Raw genomic sequence first — 18,161 nt, forward strand, 5'->3', positions numbered from 1 at the left:
TTCAGCGGTGATGAAATTGAGTGTTTTCATTCCGATATTGCTGAGAACGAGTCTGAGGATGATGGGAATTTATACTATGGAGTTTCTGGCCCTGGGCCATATAAATTTGAAACACTTGCAAGTGCCAGAAAACGGCCTATTTCGTGTACAAGTGGCAGGACTGACTGCCCGGCAGTTCACACTGACAGACTCCACCAGACAGATTGGTTTGAAGATTTTCATTTTCTTGTTCGATGCATGAAATGATGTAAAATTTAATTCGTCTGTGACTTGATATAATAATTTTTAACCCTCGAGTCACTCAAGAGTCAGAAATAGAATGAATCAATAATGGACCCAAATATATTATACACCGTAGCCTTGGCGTTGAAGTCTTTCTGACAGCTGAGCTTGACCCCAGAGAAAGTGAACAGTAAGAACAACCCCCAATTTTCAAGAGACTGTTGTGGCATATAAATACTAAAACATGTTTAGCCTCATTGGGAAATATTCTTCCAAATTTAGAAAAAAAAGTGGAAAATTGATCAATTTTTTACAATTGAAATGAAATACTCCAATTTGCTGATGCTGTTAAAAAAAAGTAATTTAATCAACAATAAGTTGAATTGTTGAGAAATTTTTTTCTGCTTGTGTTTTTCAGAAAGTTTATTTATGTGTTTTCCCATGTCCTCTTTAAGAATACATTTCAAGGTTTTTCTCACTTAAACTCAACGATTGATAATGTGACAGAGCAGTATCTGGAGAACTTGTCAACCAACAACTCATATTCACAGAGGGGTGATCAGATGTGTTTATGCCTTCATAATCCTCGGCGATGAAATGGTCACCACAAATGACAAGTCTATCCAAAGGGTCCTCTTTACCCAGTTTTCTTCGGGGGAAAATTCGCCCATTTTGTTTGTACAAATTTTATCCACTGTCAGCGAATGTTTGATTCCTCAGGAATCGGTGGGAGCGATTACCCGTTTTCCAGCCATTTTCGCAAAACATGACGACACACGTACGAGGTATGATGTACAAATATCCAAATAACTTTGTTCTACAATAATTCAAAATAAAAAAGGATAATAAAGACAGTTGCAAGCTCAAAAAAAGCGAAAGAACGGCCCACTGAACTGGACACTTCTTCAATGAGTGAGTGAGCGTCCGCTTTGTTTTGGAGAACATGACGTCACCATCCATATATGACACGCGGCTGTTTTTTTCAACAGCCTCGAGAAATAACAACTTCGGAGTTAAATTTCATTAACTTTCCCGATAGTTGGGCAACCACAATAGTTTGCATCAAACTATTTAATGCACATATGATCATATTGATAAATTTTCAGAACATGTTTGGTGACCTGCAACCTGCTCTTTAAGAAGAAATCGAGAGAATAAAGCAAGCAAGAAGAGCAACTTTGTCTGTGACTCATTTAAATGCATTGAGTACAAAACAGAGAAGCTCATCAAAGATTTGTTAGTCAACAAATAGATGATCAGATGACGTCAAGGCAAACACAAAATCGTCTCCAGGTTCAGAGAAGGTGACATTCAGCTCCACACAGACAGAGAGCTGTCTGGTGGGCCTCCAGTATCTGTGTGTGTGTGTGTGTATGTATATATATATATATATATATATATATATATATATATATATATATATATATATATATATATATATATATATATATTTCTTTTTAAAGGCTCCTCTGGCAAAACAGTTGCAAAGGGTCCACCTATTCGGCATGAGATTTGCAGAACTACAACTTCCTTCATCTCCATAGAATTGTACTACAGCCATTACCAGAAACATAATTTAATTCTCAGTTTTATCGACCAGTCTACACCGGAGAGGGAACATCCATGGACACGTGTTTCAGGCTTGCTTGCCCTCGTCAGTGTGGAGCAGAAGCTCCCCTGGGGTGAACTGGTCAAGAAAGCTACACAAAGTTAGCCCCCTTGTTAAAAAGAGCATGGCAGTTAATGTATTAATAATCATAGCCACCTGGGGTAATGAATCAGGTGAGAGCTGATTGGCTGTTCTCTCCAATTACGGGTCAGAGATGTGATTGCGTCTTGAAATATTTATATGTTAATTGGTAATGGTATTGCATGTGGAACATGCTTGGAAGCCTCGTTGGCATGCGGGTCTGTCAAAATCGCTCTCTGTGTACATCTGTCGTGTTTTGTCTTGCACGTTTTTATCCCCGCCCCCCTCTTGTTTGTTTATATTTTAATTTTTTTTCCTGTTAGTCCTGCATTTTTGTTCGTCTTTTGCTCCCCCTTTTCCTCGGCCTTTCCCCCGTGTGGTGGGCCTCGCCCACCAGGCAGAACGGTAGCCTCACACTCTTCCACCACCACCTCCCTCCCCTTCCCCACCTTCCTCGTGTTGTCCCCTCCCTCCCCAGGACCCCAGAATAGTAAGCAGGTGCCATAATTGTGTTAGATTCGCATTCACCAAGCATGGAGCCGTACCACCAAGTGAGGGATTTGGGCAGACGTTTTTTTTCGAAGTGCTGGGGTTTAAGGCTGATAATTTTTATTGCCTCATCCCCTTGGCCCGAGGGTTTGACGTGTCATTTCAGTCCGCTGAAAGGCTTGCCGAGTTCTGGGTGAGGTGGACTGGCTGCTCAATCAGCCAGTTCTTTGGCTGACTGGGTGGTTGAGGCCCTCTCTGGCTATTAGAAGGTCGTGACAGTTCGTCTTTACAGTGAGCGTGTTACCGATTACGATGTGAAGTTTTGGTTATCTCTGTATGTCGATGTTAAGACTCCACCACAGTATATCCAAAATGACCTGGGTATATTGGCTGGAGTTCGGCAATACCACGCTAAGTTCCGTGTCAAGTATGATGGCATGGTAACCCACATCCCTTGTGGGATAATTATTGGGATGGACCACGGGCAAAGTGTTTTATGCTGAGCAGCCAAAAGTATGCCACAGATGCGGACAGCTGGGTCATCTAGTCTCTGGTTGCAAAGAACAATTTTGCTCGCAGTGTGGCCAGCTGGGACATTTGAGGGAGTGCTGCACCTCTCAGTTGTGGTGCAACCTCTGCGGTTCATCGGGGCACACCTTCCGCTCCTGCCCACAGAGTTATGCAAGCAAGATGCGCACCTCTGTGGGCAGGGGTGGGGATGTTGCCCCAGGACCAAATGTGGTGTTGGTGTCTGTGTTGTCATCCCACCTTCCTGCAGTGAGAAAGGAGGATAGGAAAGAGGAGTAGTAGGGAACGAGTGAGGAGAAACAGGAGGAGGGGAGAAAGGAGGAGACAGGGAGCAATGATGGGGAGGTTGTGGCGTTGAGTGTTGACCTCGAGGTGGAGGAAGAAGGTCCTTCTCGGGGAGAGGTGGTTGCTCTGGTGGCGGGAGTGGAGGGGAGAGGTGGTTGCTCTGGTGGCGGGGGTGGAGAGAGCAGACTGCAGTCGGGAGACCTCGCTGCCGGAGGTTGCAGAAGCCAGCTCCTGCTCAGGCTACAATGTGGACCAGGATAGCTGGGAGGTCCAAAAGCACTGGAGGAGGGGCTGGGACAAGGGAAAGGCTCCCTTGAAAGCCACATTTCACATTTAGAAAAAAACAAACAAACACATATACAAGGAATGAAAACCCTGTGAGAATTGGCCCCATGAATCCAAGAAGCAATCATTTAAACGGGACGTTCAGAAATGGCTAAGGGAGCCTCCCCCTTCCCCTATCCATTCCCGTTCCCACTTTCGCTCCTTGAGGAGAAGTCCCCCCCGCCCCCCCACTCCAGTTTGAGCCCCCTCCAGGTGCTGTGGAGGTAATGGGGATCCATTGGGTCGAATGACTGTTTGGTATATCACTGACTTAAATTTTGGGTTTCTGTTTTTGCCTTTGATTTCTTATTGTTTGATTTCTGCTTCTTTAATTTCTTCACCTTCCTTCATTTATTTTCCTTTGATTGTCTCTCTTTCTTCTTCTGTGATTTCACGTGCTGTGATTTGTTTGATTCTTGTTTTATTTCTTGTTTTGAATATTTGTTTTGATTTATTATGGGGATGTTTTTTTACCTTTTTAAATTTCCTCTCACCGTATATTTTTCGCTTTTCAATTCACACCAACACTGACGCTAACTACGTTCCCCAAACTAGCCCGTGCTCCCCGTCATCCCTTACTCAAATGTTCGTTCCATTTAATTCTATCGCTAAGCTACGTCCCCACTACACGTTCCATGTCTGTCCATGTCTCCAATCCATTCTAAATTCCAAACAAAAATTCCCTCCAACTGATTTTACCAGGCCCCATGGAGGACTGCTCATACCCCATGAGGTCGGTCTATCGAACGCTAAACCCTCCCCTAACTAGTGCCCCTTTGCCCCCGGCCAGGATGTTCACTACATCCTGGCCGGGGATCGTGTACCCATGGCAAGGCTCGACGAGCCTTGCATCGCCAGGGTGGCGGTTTACAGCACACTCGTCCCCTCCGTTTGGCCGATACATACGGCTAGAATGAACAGAATATCGGGAATAAAGACCTGGCTAAAACTCATATCCGAACCATGCTGGACCAATGAAGAAAAAGACGAAAACGAACTGGGAACATTTCTGCAATAATTTATTTATAATAAAGCGAGGAAAAATATGTGGTACAGGAAACAGGTTTATTGGGGATGTTATGGAGGGGAAGATGAGAGAAAGATATTGTGCAACAATTTTACAGCAACTTACAAAGGAGAGACTCGTCGCAAGGTGGCTCGGATTACATTGGTAATGGCTTGGACTTGTCGCAAGAATAAAACAGGCAAGATTTACAATGATCAAATAAAAATACTTATGCAATTCTACTTAAAGATGGCACCACACACTCAGACGCACACTCAGATGAAAATAAACCCAGATGTATGGCCAAGGACCTTTTACAGCCAGAGATGGAGGTGAGCTGAGATTGCAGTTCTTTTGGGTACCTGAACGTTGGAGGGAAGGGATGCTCCGTGGTGTGGCACCCGCCAATGGTCATGCGGCTCGCTCCACGGCCACACGCGTGGAGACCGTGTCTGCGAAGGAGCCCGGGTCGAGTAGAGTGGAGTCCGAGGCAGGGATCAGGGCTGCAAACAGAACCCTACGAGAAACCCGGTCAAGGTCGGGTCGAGGTCTTCCCAGCTCTCTCACACCTGAAACGAATGACTCCCAAAGAGTGCAACCACTCAACAACTTTCCTCCTTTCTTTTGCAATCAGCCGACGAACTGTCTCACTCCAACACTCTGCTCAAGATGACTCGCTTTCCAGCTCACTCTCAAGACGACTCACTTTCCAGCTCACCCGACAACTCTGAACGAATGGTGTCTTAATTTATAGATTTACCTCAGTGGGGAGGGGCCTTGGTGAAGCCGACGTCACTGTTCGCCTTGATTGGATGGGGCTTCCACGGGGCCGCCATTTCTGGGCGGGGTTTCGGCCATACCGGGAAGCCCACCCACTCCGCGTGTCCGGACTCACCAAAAAAAAGGTACGACACAAAGATTCTGCCTTGGAAAGCAAGTCGCCGGTTAGAGGAGTAGGCGAACACGCGCTTGTTCAGCCCATGCGAGAGTAGCAAGCGTGATGAAGGTGTGAGCAGGTAGAGGGTACCATGGGTCGTTGTGCATGGGATATAATGATTTCTTAATCTAACTAAAAAACATCGCAATACACCCCAGTGTCTTCCCACTACACACAAGGAAGGGGTTCTATCTGCACACATACTTTATGGAATAACTGACTTCGGGACAACTGTATGTTTGTATGCATACGGTTCCTAGAACCGTAACAACACACACACACACACACACACACACACACACACACACACACACACACACACACACACACACACACACACACACACACACACACACACACACACACACACACACACACACAGCCTTTTATTAGTTTTGATTAAACACAAAACACATCATTAATCCCCTTCAAAGTACTCCTGTCCCATACATACACACTTGTTCCACTGTTCCTGCCACTGTCGGAAACATTTCTGGAAGTCCTCTTTGTTAATCACATTCAGAAGGTCTGCCGTGTTGGACTTGATCTCTTTGATTGTGTCAAATCACTTCCCTTTCATTAATTATTTCAATTTTTGGAACAGCCATAAGTCGTACTGTGCCAAGTCTGGTGAATAATGTGGATGTAGGATGACAGGAATGTTTTTTGCCACAAAAACATTGTTGGATAGAGAGTGATGTGTGACAGGGTGCATTGTCATGATGGAGGAGCCACCCGTTCTTCCACTTTTCTTGTTTTTTTTCCATCTGACCTGCTTCTCTCAAACATTTCACAACTTCCACGCAGAAAGCCACAGAACCGGTAGCACCTTTGGGAAGAAATTATGCGTGAACCATTCCATCCACACGTAATGTTAAAATCATCTGTCAGTATGGCCTGAACGGAACCAAATGAAAGACTGGTCTCTTCCGCAATTTTTCGAGTGGTTAAACATCAGTTTTCAGGGAGGAGAGTGATGACTTGAGCGATATTTTCATCGGTTCGCGCTGTTGACGGATGACCGCTTCTTTCGTCATCTTCCATCGACTCATTTCCATCCCGAAACCCTTGAAACGACTTGAAAATATAGCTTTGATTTGTACACATCTTCTTTGTCATAGCTTCATCTGCGTAGACTGTTACCAGCATTATGAATGTTGCTGTAGCCGTCTTGCCAAGTTTAAAACAAAATTTCATGTTTGCACATTGCTCAAGCTTCAACATTTTCGACAGAAGCACCTGATGCCACAAACACATGCTCACACAAAGCAATGCTCACACATTCATTAGTAGCGTAGTAGCGGCACCATTCACCAAACTTTTTGATCATGCCGTGTGTGTGTGTGTGTGTGTGTGTGTGTGTGTGTGTGTGTGTGTGTGTGTGTGTGTGTGTGTGTGTCAGTGTGTGTGTCTCCTCCATAACTCCAAAACTATAAAACCAAGCACTGTCCTAAACACTGTCCATCACATAGCCCCACAGAAATAAGTCCAGTATGTTGAGATCTGGGGAAGGGGGAGACCAGGTTTATTCTGTCTTGAAGGAGATACCTTGTCACCAAACTTCTCTGCCTTGTCAGAGATTATTTGTTCTGCACTTTGTGTGGAAAAAGTTTCATGTTGTGATCCAAAAGACAGTTGTGTTCGAAAGACAAAGCTCTTATGAATACTGGCAAAGGATCTCCTTGGACTTTTAGTGAGATAGATTATAAGATTAACAGATTATCTCTCTCACCGCTTCAATGTCCTCTTTTAATCATGCAATCTTCTTTCTCCCTGATTTCTTAAGATTGCGAACAGTGCCTTTTCTCCGGAACTTCTTGACATTGTGAAGAACACATCTTTTGTTAGTTGGGTTTCTTACTTTGAAATGTTTGCGATGAAGCCACTGAGTCTTGATCAAAGACTTCATCTCAAGGTACCATTCTTCTATTTTAATAAGTTGCTGTGCCATGTATGCCATATTTATTCTGGACTAATGAAACTTGGTGGAGACAATTCCCACCTTCCGTGAACATAACCTGAAAGAGAAACAATAATTACAAATAATAGTGTTCAAGAGACACAATCCAAATCGTACCAAGAATTTTAAAACTAATTGGACTTGTTTATTGAAACAAGGAAAAAATAATTGGTGTGTTTTGGGACTGTTGTGAGTCGTTCATTCTTCGAGCATTTTGCACACCTTTTGTCTGCTGTTAAGAGATTTGAGTTATAAACATGTAGACACGAGCCAGGCACAAATGGAATTTTGAATCATTCGCATGAATACTTGGAAATTATTTTCAAGTTGAACCATCTTGAAACATCATTCTTGCAAAATGTGAATGGGAACAATGCACTTGAATAATATTTATATGCTTTACACTCTTACTACTTGTTGGATCGTCTTGCCACTTAAGATAATGCTGCCTACCAACAATATAATTTTGGTAATATGCCTCGTATGAGCTAAGGAATAAAAAGATTTCACCCTTGAGTCATGAAAATACACTCAAAACCATATTATAGTCTGAGGATTTAATGCTCGACTCGAGATTCAACTGCTGCACTAAGTATGAGGCATGTTACTTAAATTACATTGCAGGTAGGCAGCATTCCCTGAAGCGGCAAGTGATTTGAGAATATAGACTGTGAGATTAGAACTAAATATAGGTGTGTGAATATAACAACATCTTCACAAAAAACTCAGACTGAGGAAAGTGTGTTTACGATAGTATATTGAACATTATCATATAAACTGGTAGTGGAACAACGAGGCACGAAGATGGATATTGAGAACGGGAACACTGGATGGACAATGGATACAAAAGACCTGTTATACACAGGTCGTGGACAAAAAAAAGTGGAAACACCTGGGTAAATGAGGGGCACCAAGCAATGGCTTCGACACAGGTGTGGCCCATGTGTTAATTAAGCAAATGATATCCCAGCATGTTTAGCGTGATGTGTAAAAATTCTGCACAGGCCTGGTTGGCTATAATTATGGTGAGCGTGGCTGCAAGAGGAATCGCCCAATGCACCCGTCCACAGAGCATGTGTGGTCACCCAGTGGTTTGATGAACATAACACTAATGTTATCCATATGTCATGGCCTTCTCAGTCACAAGATCTGAACCCAATCGAGCATTTCTGGGATATTCTGGAATGACGCCTGAGACAGCGTTTTTTTTTTACCTCCAACACACAGGTGTGAGTTGATTCACTAATTTGTGGAAGAATGGTGCCGCATCCCTCCTGCAGATTTCCAGATGCTGGTGGACTCTATGTTTCAGTGCATACAAGGCCATACTGGCTGTACATGGTGGCCCAACACACTATTAAGTGACTCTGGTGTTTCCATTTTTTTGTCCGCTACATGTACAGTATATACAGGGGGCTGTAAAAGTAGGTATACAGTAAGGATTATACCAGTATTACCAGTATTATAATAGTGGTGCTAGGATTCATTTAATAATAGAATTCATTTAATTCATTAAAATCATTATTACCATTATTGGTACTAGTACGTGCCCGTAAAAAAAAAAATAAAAAAAAATAATATTCAAACCGCGAGCAACAAACAACAACCACGCAGGCCGTTTCTTCGCTCTCGAGTGCCCGTACGTGCGTGGCCTGGAAGTTCGAATATTATTCGCAATTTAGTTTTAATACCCAATTATTCAATTAGCGCCAACGTATTTTACCTTTTCGCAATGTCGTGGCAAGGAAAAACAAAAAGAGAAGAGAGAGAAAAAAAATTTACTTCCTGGTTCGGAGCATACCAGCACTCTGATGTTACCGAAATTTATACACCGTCTAATATGAAAACGGTCATAACTTGGGGCATTGTGTTTATCTATAAATGCGCATAAGAAATCGAGAAATTATTCGAATACACGAAGTCATCATTATCTGGAAGTCCGTACGTTGTAACCCGTAATGGATCCGGAAGTCCGTACGTTGTAACCGGTAATGGCGAACGCGGCTGAGCTTCCCTTCCCCATCGGCCACGCCCATGCAACAACGTGTCTTCTCATTGGTTTGGTAAATAAATGGCCATAACTTGGGAAGCACTTGTCCGATTAATATCAAACCTTGAAAAAGCACATCCTCAGGTTCCCAGCAATATACCTGGCAAGTTTCAATTAGATTGCACCAGCGGTTGTCGAGAAACAGCGGTCACACACACACACACACACACACACACACACACACACACACACACACACACACACACACACACACACACACACACACACACACACACACACACATTGCTGGAATTATAGATAGATATTATTGATATGCTTGTATAATCAATAAAATACGTTTTGTGCACACGTTTTGTTTTTCATTACTGTATACCTACTTTTGCAGCCCCCTGTATATACAGTGGCTCACAAAAGTATTCATCCCCTGCCAATAACGCCACATTTAGATGAATTACAAATGATGTAGAAAAACAATTTTTCCAAATTAACTATTTTAATAATAATTAAAGAGATCAAACTAAACATTGTTATATTTGAAGCAGGCAACATGTCAGGAATACCCACATAAAAAATAACATGTACAAATCAAAATTTACTGGTTGTAAAAGTGTTCAGCCTCTTAGATCAGTACTTGGTGGAAGCACCTTTTGTAGCAATGATTGCTCTGAGTCTTTTTGGGTAGGTCTCTACCACTTTTGCACAGTGAGATCATGAAATCTTTGCCCATTCTTCATGTGAAAATTGTTCTTGTTCTACCAAGTTTCATGGGAGAAGCTGCATAAATCAACCATGAAAGGCTTCCCAAGGTAATCCCTTTGCTGTTTCAAACCCTTCCCAGAGTTCCTCCACAGCTGTAAAGACATTCACATATAGTACACGCACTAGAAGAGTTGCTTTGTGCAGCTTCTTTGGCTAGAAGAACATGGGAGGAGTGAATTTATTTATGTAATCCTAGCCACCTGGGTTTAATGGATGAAGTGAGAACTAATGGGTTATTCTCTCCATTCACAGGTGAGAGATGTGAATCGGTCTTCGTTTTTTTCATATATGAGTTGACTGCTATTGATGTTTACACATGTTTCATGCTCGAGAGCCTCGTTGGTATGCATTTCTGTCTGTGTTCTCGCTGAGGATTCGCCAATAAGCGATGAAACTGGTCCGGCAGCTGAGGGGGAGTTGAGCATTGGGATTCTCATGTGTGTTCAATTTCTGAATACCCTTACAGTTGTGGAGCAACTCTGGGGAGGGTTTGAAATAGCAAAGGGCTCATCTTGATGGCCTTTCTTGGTTGTTTTATGCAGCTTCTTCGGCAATAAGAGCATGGGAGGAGTCGATTTATTGATACAATTCTAGACACCTGGGTTTAATTGATTAGGTTACAGCAAACAAGTTATTCCTTACATTCACACGTGAGAGATTGTGTGGGCCTTCCTTTTTTTTAAGCTCACCTGGAATGTAGTTCCAGGGAGCTTGCGGGATGGCACGCCATCCGTCAGTCAGTACTTCCACAAATACTTTCAACTTCTCTGAAACTACACATACAACTTTGATGAAACTTTACCAGAAAATTCATCGCCATGTATTTACAAAAATTTGTTCATGGCATTAAAAAAGAAAAATTGGCCCCGAAGGGGGTCCATGGTGGTTGCCCCCCAAAATAGGTATTTGCTTTTCTTCTCTCAAACTAGACACACAATTTCGATGAAACTTGACCCCTTCATCTCCTGTTATGTACCATGTTTATGCCATTAAATTTGAGGTCTAAAAAGGTTTACGGAAGTGGGGGGGGAGGGGGATGGGGTTGCCCCCAAAATAGTTATTTGATTACTTCTCAGAAGCTACAAACACAATTCTGATAAAACTGCAACACAACCTTCATCACCCATGATGTACCAAAGTTTCTTCATGACATTAGAAAAATTGGGTTATATGGGGGTATAAAGGGGGGTTCCCCCCTAAAATATGTATTTGCTTTGTTCTTTGAAACTACATAAAACATTTTGATGAAACTTGACCACAACCTCCATCACCCATGATTGTTCATGCCATTCGAAAATTTGAGTCCTAAAGTGGTCTACAGAGGAGGTGGGGTGGGGGGGAGGGGTTGCCCCCCCACAACATGTATTTGCTTTCTTCTCCGAACCTACACGCACAATTTAAATGAAACTTGATGACAACCTTCAACATCTGTGATGTGCCAAAGATTGTTCAAGACATTAGATATAATCTGGGTTTAAGGGGTGTAAGTGGAGGTTGCTCGCCATTGTGCAATAATAGAATACTAGCCAAACCCTCGCTCCACACAGTTTCTAAAGTGGGGGTTCGTAAGGACGTCAATATATCCAGTGTTCACAATGTGATTTATATAATTTCTTTATATACAATGTTTCTTGTTACATTTTTTGTGTCAAATGCACCTTCTGAGGTAGTCAGCATATGCAGAAGAGGGTTTTACATTGCAGATGCTGTTTTCTAGGAGTGGCATTATGCCTCTCAGTGGTGACGGCCTGTCGACGACAGACGTAGTGATGTCAGCGAATGACCGATGATGTCATGACGCCATTACACTTCTCAGTGGTGACGTCACATGTCACCATGAAAAACGAATGTAAAAATTAGAAAATCGCCCAAAATTCCCAAACCGATCTGTCTGGCGTGATCTCACATAACCTATGCTGTACATAAGACCACAGAGCATCCGCATGCTGAAAGTGCCGACAATCCGTCCAGCAGTTTCAGAGGAGATACGTCCGCAAAATATGGCTTAGTATATTAATATGGTACAGTATAATAATTGCACAGCAATATTCTATTTTGCTCCATCTTCTATTTTGCTATTCTGTTCCGCAAAATCTGCTCCACTTGTTGTAATAATAGTTTTTTTAAATTTAATTTTAATATGAATTTAAAAACCAATTTTTATATTTTGATTTGAGGTGGGCTGTTCTTCCCCACAAATTTGAATCCCGCTCTTGACACCAGAGGTATGAATTTGCGCTTTCAAGCCAAAAAGTTCTCCATGTCTACCGGGTTAATTTGGCGTGAATAGTCATCTCTGAACACAATGAGCATAACGGAATACCGACAGGATATCAGAGCTTGTCAGCATTCTGCATTGAGGCGCTTTATGTGTGGACCCAATGTGCCCGTCTAATGGGTTAATAAACCAATTCTCGCAAAGCACTGTGGAGTCTGCTCCCAATGACCACACAAGGAATAATAAAAAAAACTGGAATACAGGGAGAAAACAGTAGGAAGAACAAGGCTACACAGTGGCAATCACAATTAATAACTTGAAAGCGTCTCAAAATTCAAAGCCCGTCTGGTTTGTATTTGGACTTCTTCTTCTCTATGCTAAACAATACCATACTAAATGGTATGCTAAACATTATTAACTTGTCTTCTCCATATTCCCAAAATAAAACTTTGTTTAAAATTTGATGACAAAGTTCAAACATTAAAAAAAAGTTACAGCTTACAAAAGCTCAAATGATTATTTAAATTTCATGTCAATTGTATGAAAAAATGACGATTTTATGTGACGCTGACCTTTGACCTTTTCACCAAGTTAATATTTTGTCTTCACCATATTCTCATAATAAAGCTTTGTTGAAAATTTTATGACAAAAACTCAAATGGTAAAGAAGTTACGGCCTGGACGGACACAAACACGTGATTGCAAAAATCTCGTCTCCCATGAAGTGGAGGACCGGCTAACTCGAATGGAAAACGGCACTCGTAAAATGCACAATCTCACCTCATGCATTCATTCTGAACAAAAATACCATCGTTAACTGAACACACTACTATTATGGCCCACTGCTATTGTGTCCCATATACCCATATCATCCATGCACCCTATTATGCCACATAGTTTCTTGGCATGGGTTCTCAACTTCAATAACTTAATTCTTCACTCATATCTGGTCATAGATCATATACAAGAAGTTTCAGATTTTTCTGATAAAGATTTCAATTTAATCATTATGGCTGGAATACTGCTTCACTGATGACATCATCATTATCACCATATATACCCCATGGGGAGTTGATGACATGTGCCAAGTTTCAATTATTTTTGTTGAGCAATTTTGGAAAAAAATGGTGTCCAATTTTTTTTCTTTTGATCCAATATGGCTGCCATACCATGTGACCTATGATGTTATAAATTTAATTCTTCTCTCACATTGGTCATATATCAGTTGTATGAAGTTTAAGATTTTTGGATAAGGATTTCAATTCAACACATTATGCCTGGAATACCATTTCACCAATTACATCAGCATTATCACCCTGTATACCCCATGGGGAGTTGATGTGACATGCTGTTTCAATTTTTTTCATTGAGCGGTTTCGGAGAATACTATGTCCAATTTTTTCCCTTTAATCCAATAATCCTTTAATCCAATCCGATGACCGATGACATCAGAGTTTGCAATAGAAGAGGAGTCCTGCCGAGGTTTAAAGTTTCGCATCGATCGGACATGTGGTTGCAGAGAAAAACATTTTTAAAGCGAAAATACTCATATATATAGATGCGAACACACACACACGGACACACACACACACACACGCACACACACAAAACCCGATGAAGAGGGGTTAATTAGAAGAAAGGAGATGAGATGAGGCTAACGGTCTCGTAATACCTTGCACAGTTGACCGACCGCGCCACCCACGCGCACACGCACACATACACATATAAACACACACACACACAAACACAAATACACACACACTGTAATAGTCTTGCATTCCCTTAAGGGCAAGACTAGGAAATAACTAAAACAATGCACCCGCGGTACCTCGACAGCCGAAACCCATCCACCTTGTTCATTCACTTGGGGAACACAGGACAGAGAAAGGAGATGAGGAGCAATTCTCACGCATGCAGTATGGGTCCAGGTCCAGGTGTGCAACGGACTGGTGTGGGGATCTTCCTCGTTGCGCCTTGTGTGCCAGTGTTAATCAAATCCCAAGTGAATGAGCTCCTCAACGAATTATGACTTGTGCCACAAACCCGAACCTCCTTGGCTCTCTAACACTGAACCACAGTGAGCCACAACCAACCAGGTCCCTGTAACAGAAGAGCAATGAGCATGGCAGAACCACCACAAACTACGAAGTACCAACCAACCACACACCATAGAACTAAAAAGCGAAAACCTCAATCGTGTGCGGTGTGTGCGCTTTTATTGTCGCATCTGTGATTGCCCCATCCGTGGGGCAGCCATTGGCCAACGCAGTCTGGCAATGATGTTTGATGCTGCGTGCCCATTAGTTGGCAAGTCAGGAAAATTCTACACCACAGACAGATGGTGATTTATGGGCTTCCTTACCAGCCCATCCTAATCATTGTCAGATTTGAGCCAGACAGGTGTCCATTTATGGGCATCATTGTCAGACTCAAGTCTCAATATGTTGAGTCTGACATCATTGTCAGACTCATTGTCAGACATTATTGTCAGACTCAGGTCTGGTAAGGGCTTCCTTACCAGCCCATCCTAATCATTGTCAGATTTGAGCCAGACAGGTGTCCATTTATGGGCATCATTGTCAGACTCAAGTCTCAATATGTTGAGTCTGACATCATTGTCAGACTCAGACTCAGACTCATCATTGTCAGACTCATTGTCAGACTCAAGTCTGGTAAGGGCTTCCTTACCAGACTTTCCCAACAGATGTTCATATATGGGCATGTTCTTGGCAGTCTCATGTCCGTGCTTGTGAACCATGATGATTGGCTGTTGATTAAAGAGGACACTCCATATAATGACAGATAATGATGGGCAAGGCTCAATAATTTAGGGAGGGGGAGGAGTGAAAGACGTGGTGTATATCATACAGTTTGTGGTGGGGGATGGGATCTTTCTAAACATGTTCTCGACATGCTTTATAATATACAGATATTACATCACACTTACACGAACATGTACTGTGAAAGATACATTCTAATGTCTCGTTTCTGAGGCTAATTTAACCCTGAGACCAGATTAGTAACAATTTATTCACATACATATAATTTATAGTACATATTTTGGTGTGTCTTAAATGATTGTGAGCATTTCGTTCTTGGAATATTTTGTGCGTTCTACATATGTTTTTGGATGGAAGAAAATCTGGAATTATTGAGTCACCATTGAGAAAACACAAAATATTTTCAGAGACTTCATTAATATTGTCCATCAATGGGTGGAATCTGTTTTTTATTTATTTAAATAAAGTCCAAAATACAACCTTAGATTTTTGTCTTCTTTCTTTTCTTTACAAGATCGATTCTCATGGAAGAGCAAGATGATGGAGGGAGGGTATGATGAACAAGAGAGAGAGAAAGAGAGAGAAAGAGAGAGAGAGAGAACCCCACATAACTTGGAAGTAAGAAGTTAGGTTAGCTGAGGTCAGCTGGAGTTGATGGGGGTAGAAAAGATCGCAGATGGGGATGAGATGCGATGGTAGCGCCCCACCTAGTGTTTGATGCCCTGGAAGGAAGAAAGAGATAAACCAGCCTCAGAAAGTTGGTTCCACAGACAAGAAGGCCTTTCCATGCCATATAAAGTAAACAGTGAAATGCTATTCACCAAATAGTAAATGCATCAGATGCTTTAGTTCAACTCATCAAATTTCATCCAAACTTGCCATGATGTAAAGTGGGCAATAGAATACATGTGTGATGAACTTCCTGTTCAACAGGATAGTTCAACAATAGTTACTTCCAAAGCAATCTCAGAAAAGAAAAGGCTGTGTGGTTTTCTATGCCTTCCCAGCATGGGTTCATTATTTGAACCTGGAATCATCAAATTACAACTCAGAGCCTCAGCCCCATGAGCCAGCCCAAGTTCTAAAGATAGAGCTCCTCAGCTCCTCCCTCCCCCAAACCCAAACCCATCCATTCACCCAATCCCCAGACCCTTTTTTGCTATTGCAACCTCCATTTCCTACTTTCTCTTCTACCTGAAGACTGCATTATACTTCCCACGAAGTTGTCACTCCATAACACTTCATAATCATAAATGGTGAAAAATTAAATGAATAACTTCAAATACAAGGTAAGAATCAGAATCCCCCCCCCTCCCAAGTCCCACTTGAAATTGAAATTTATAATGAAAACCCGAAACATAGACACACTTGATAATTAGCCAATTCAAAACAAGCCCCGTTATCAAGCGCTGTTCTCACCGCCCCCGGACACACACAAAAGCTACAATATAATTCGCTGCTCCAAGTGTTATTGAAATGTGCATTAAATGCTTCCGGTCATACAAATTAATGGTTCACACCATCATTTTACAGCACGCACAGCTTGGAGCAAGTGAAAAAATTGAGAATTAGTGTGCGGGGGAGGGGGTTGCAGAGGGGAGGAGGAGATTGGGACCATACCCTGTGCAGAGCATTGGTGCTGCTTAAGCAGTCTCCTTGGCTATTGGGCACAATCCTGGATGGTTTGCCACTCCGACACTGTCCCAACATGCTGGCACTCATTTTGCCGACCTCAGAGGGGGAGGGGGTGGGGGGTGAGAGAAAAGTGAAAAATGGGAATATAGTCATCGAATTATCGACATGGTTTTTAAATCAAGCAAAGCAGTCTCATCAATGCTGTTCTTGGTTTGTTGTGGAGTGAATAAATAAATTCTGGGGTTTTCTGGACTAAGCCATGAAGAGAGGCTGAAGGAAGCAGGATATTATTTTGCCCCCCTGTTTCCAGTAAGCTGGTACTCATTTTGCTGACTTCAGAAGGATGACAGTCAACCCACCTGGTGTTAGTTCAACATTACGACAGGGAGACCCTATGATCATAAGTAAGCCAGCCACCTTAATCGTTAAGCCAACACCAGGCTTCGGAGAGTAGGTAATGCATGGAATGTTTCCATGGTAAGACAGTGGCAGCAGAAACAGAAGACAGAGTTATCATGGAATTCAATCGGTACCTCTAATTATTGGGATTTTAGGGGAGTACATGGATGTTAGCAGGACTGGTACTTATTGTAACCGACGTATTCATGGGCTGATGGGTGATTGTTTACCTGTTTAATGATTGTGATGACTATGAGAGGGTCTCATCAATAAGTGCAGGTGCTGACAGTCTTTGTTTATCTCTTATGATAAAACCCAGTTGAATCCACTGCTCAAAAAAAGAAAAAAAAGAAACCACACTGGGGATGTTCCTGTACCACTGCCCTCCTCCCCAACTCTTCCTCATCCCCTGAAAAATTAAATCGATCAACTGATGGATTGAATTAATGTTGTGTCGATAGAGCAGAGGTGTGATGGGCAGAAAGACCTCCTCCTGTGTCCAACTTCCTTATACAACAGAGGCAACGTCCACACAGCGCCCTTCGTCAGCGTCCTTTTCCAGCCGAGGATGCTTTCCCTGTGTTACGGGAAGAATGCTAAGCAGGGCGCAACGTGCGCGAAATTGAGTGAGCAATCGGAGTGCCCCCGCACGATGCTGGGGTCCTGACTGCGCGTTAACGTAGCGAGAAGCGACTAAGGGCAAATTCAGCCGGTTAGGATTGCCACAAGCCGTCAGTAAGGTGCTGTCGTTGGCTTGATGAATCCTGTCAAAACGCAACCTTAAAGTATTAGCATGCACGTTTTAGAACTTGCAAGAAATATTCCTTTAACGTTTATCTTCTCCTCCTACAAGAAACATTCGTTGAGCATCTTTGCAGGATGGTGCAGAGGCAGTGGACTTACATTTGAGCTCTTTTT

The 18,161-nt window shown here is 42.4% G+C and overlaps 1 protein-coding gene across 3 annotated transcripts in view; it reads right to left on the reverse strand.

Annotated features, from left to right (window-relative positions):
- The window catches only part of LOC147022224 (uncharacterized), a 155,671-nt gene that overhangs the window by 128,472 nt on the left and 9,038 nt on the right, over positions 1–18,161 (reverse strand). The window contains exons 2-4 of one of the 3 annotated variants that reach the window (XM_085892921.1): positions 16,830–16,940; positions 14,339–14,529; positions 4,577–7,499 (exon numbers count right to left, since the gene is read on the reverse strand). The gene's annotated coding sequence lies outside the window, so the exon portion shown is untranslated. Of the gene's footprint in view, positions 1–4,576; positions 7,500–14,338; positions 14,530–15,625; positions 15,932–16,829; positions 16,941–18,161 lie in introns of those variants that run through there. The other 2 variants (XM_085892919.1, XM_085892920.1) reach the window with 2 other exon arrangements.

This window comes from Eptatretus burgeri, chromosome 8 (genome assembly GCF_056783735.1).
Source record: "Eptatretus burgeri isolate ZD-2024b chromosome 8, Ebu_testis_v1, whole genome shotgun sequence".
In the NCBI taxonomy this organism is placed as follows: domain Eukaryota; kingdom Metazoa; phylum Chordata; class Myxini; order Myxiniformes; family Myxinidae; genus Eptatretus; species Eptatretus burgeri.